This window comes from Octopus bimaculoides, chromosome 14 (assembly GCF_001194135.2).
Source record: "Octopus bimaculoides isolate UCB-OBI-ISO-001 chromosome 14, ASM119413v2, whole genome shotgun sequence".
Classification (NCBI taxonomy): domain Eukaryota; kingdom Metazoa; phylum Mollusca; class Cephalopoda; order Octopoda; family Octopodidae; genus Octopus; species Octopus bimaculoides.
This window is the reverse complement of record NC_068994.1, coordinates 51,611,260-51,614,517: the sequence shown is the minus strand read 5'-3', so window position 1 is coordinate 51,614,517 and position 3,258 is coordinate 51,611,260. Positions and strand designations below refer to the sequence as shown.

Sequence of the window (3,258 nt, the reverse complement as noted above, 5' to 3'; positions counted from 1 at the left end):
ATCCCTCAAAGCCCCCATGATACAGTATGATGTATTGGACAATATAGTCAGTAGATACATCAAAAAATGAAATGGTTTTGGTTGGAACAGCTTTAGTCATAGGTCTGTTCAATCAGAGCTGACTTGGGGGCTAAAGAAAAAGGGAAAAAAGAACAACAAAAAAAAACAAAACCCCCTTAGAAAAAAAGCAAACAAAAATCAAAAAAACCCTCCCAAACAAACTTCAATAATTAATTTCCTTCCCATTAAGATAGTACATCAACCATTTCTCTACATTCTGGACCATTTTCAAAACCTCTCATCTGCTTGATTGATAGGCACTATTTCATTCTCCAGCACTCTGTAATAATAACTGGCTCATTAGCAGACTGTGTCCTCCCTCTATATCTTTCATACTACTACTACTACTACTACTACTACTACTACTATCACCACCACCATCACCATCACCACTGCCAGTCTTCTATAGATTGAAATACATTGAATTTTTTTTCTTATGTTTTTTTTTTTTTTATCTTGGGTGTTGTATGTCTGTGTTTATTCCATCTCGTCTTCCATCTAAGATTTCTTCTTTGCTGAGTACACCAAAATCACTTTTTTTTTTCTTTTCTCCTTTCGTTTTCTTTTCTTTTCTCCTGAGTTAATTAAGAGAATAAACAGTTTAGATCTCAGATGAAGTTACTTTTAACAGTGAGACGTAGAACATTGCAACAAGGCGTTCATTGTTCACGGAACCACTACAGTTGCCGTGGTCGTCCTCCTCATCACCCTCCCATCTTCCTCTCCCTTCCCTCCCCCCTATTCCCATTTTAATGTCCACTTATCCCTGCCTGCATGGGTTATGAAGAATTTGTCGAGGCAGATTTTCTACACTTGGATGCTCTTCCTTTCACCAATCCTCACCCCATTTCTGAGCAAGTATGTTTTCATTGGAGATTGGAAACAATGCCTTACCCTACCCCACCTCTCCCTCCCGATTAGCCCTGATTACAAAATTCCAAGATCGAAGTTGTTTCGGTTTTGTGACCATCCTGCATTTTTGTATGTCTGGGATTCAGTGCCTAATGTGTTTTTTTTTCCCTTTTTTAAATTCTTTGTTGCATGTCCGACCCAAATATTCTATCTGTTCTCTGTTCAAACTAGCCAGATCCAGCCTCTCACACCTACTTGACTACAGCCATGCTGGAGCAATGCATTGAGTGGTTTTAGTCGAACAAATTGACCGCAGGACTTATTTCTTTAGTCTAGTACTTATTCTATCAGTCACTTTTGCTGAACTGCTAAGTTATGGGGACGTAAGCACACCAACAATCAGTTGTCAAGTATTGATGGAGGACAAATGCAGACTCAAAGGCACACACACACACGATGGGCTTTCAGTTTCCATCTACCAAATCCACTCACAAGGTTTTGGTCAACCTGAGGCTGTAGTAGAAGACACTTGCCCAAGGTGTCACACAGTGGGACTGAACCCAGAACCATGTGGTTGGAAAGCAAGCTTCTTACCACACAGCCACACCTGCATCTGTCTGTATATTATTTATATTATTATTTAATTGAATGCCACGCATCCATTTCCAAGTGTATATATATATATATATATATATAATATAGACATGGGACAAAGGACAGAAGGTTGACTTCAGGATGCTGAACCTTTCGGATGAGATGACTAAGGACTGAGATACCTGGCACCTTGCTGTACTCAAGAAGACCTGTACCCCCTGGGGAAAAGGACTGGCTAGCAAGAGCCCTGCGCTAGTGCCACGTAAAAAGCACTCGTGTTGGTGTCACAAAAGAAGCACTCATGCAGTCCCTTATAAAAGCACCCAGCACACTCTGTAAAGTAGGTAGAATTAGGCAGGCCATCCAGCCGTAGAGACCTTGCCAAATCAGACTGAAGTCTGGTGCAGCCCTCTGGCTTGCCAGCTCTGATCAATCTGTCCAACCCATGCCAGCATGGAAAACAGATGTTAAATGATGATGATGATAATATATATATATCTCGAGGAAGTGCTTTTCGCTATCGCCACCACCAAGTTACTTTACTTATTCCAATCAAATTCTCGATTATATTTGAAAAAAAAAATTAATTGAAGCACATGAGCCATGTGTAGTTTTCATAGATATAGGGTCATGGGGAAAGGTTAAGCAAGGCCTACCTCTCTACTTGCTTCTGTGTAATTCTGTTGAGAAATCAATAGCACTGCAGCAGCTTGCCCAGTTTTAACTCTTTGCTGTCTTCAATCAAATACACGAGCTGCTCGTGTCTCTTTTGTTTCTGTTTCTGATTTTTTTTCTCCTCTGTTCCATTCCACCATCGGTATCTTTAATCGACTTCAGTCCACAACCTTATAAAAACATAATAGAAACAGCATCGACGACGGCACTGGTTTTTATTTTAAACATTCCTTCTTTTATCTCAATCAACAATGGACATTATTGTGTTGTCCCCTGCCTGTATCGGTATCACAAACTAGATAGAATACCAAATCAACTGTGTGATGTAATCAAAGCAAGTTCGGTTGACTTTTGTTTTTTTTTTGAGGGGAGGGAGCTGCTTTTTTTCTTATTATTTTTTATGATGTTATCATTAATATTGAAGCTCATTGATAATTGTGATAGCACTTTTTTTTTTTCCAATCTTTTATTTTCAAATACGTTTGTGAAGAATGAAATTTTACGAGTGGTTTTAGGCTGCTATTTCTAGTGCTTTGCATAGACGCTCCGCTGTCGACTTGCTTTCCAAAGAAGCTGTAAATTTTGCTGCTGGAGGGAAAGGTTTACCAAAGATTTTTCAAATCTTTCGCCTTGCTTGCTTACTGCATTTATTTTATTGCATTTTATTTTATTTTTGGCTCACTTTTCAAAGAAGCTATAAATTTTGGTGCCAGAGGGATGGGTTTAACAAAGATTTTTCAAATCTTTCTCCTCGTCTGCATATTCCATTTTATATTTGTTTTTAGTGAGTGTGGCCATAGGGATAGATATGGTATTAAAATTGTAAATCTAATCATATTCTATTAGCAGAATATAGAAAAGAATAATTCCAAACAAAATATGCACATATATGTGTTGTATATGTATGTGTGTATATAGTGCGTATGGATGTACATATATGTGTATGTTTGTATGTGTATATGTATGTGTGTGTATATATATATGCATGCATGCAATTGCGTACCTATATATATATGTATTTACATATCTCTATAACTCTATATATGTGTGTGTGTATATATATATATATATATATAT

At 37.8% G+C, this 3,258-nt stretch overlaps 1 protein-coding gene across 2 annotated transcripts in view; it reads left to right on the top strand.

Annotated features, from left to right (window-relative positions):
• Positions 1-3,258, top strand: part of LOC106874412 (alpha-1,3-mannosyl-glycoprotein 2-beta-N-acetylglucosaminyltransferase) — a 151,214-nt gene that overhangs the window by 14,067 nt on the left and 133,889 nt on the right. The gene's annotated exons all lie outside the window — the stretch shown is intronic.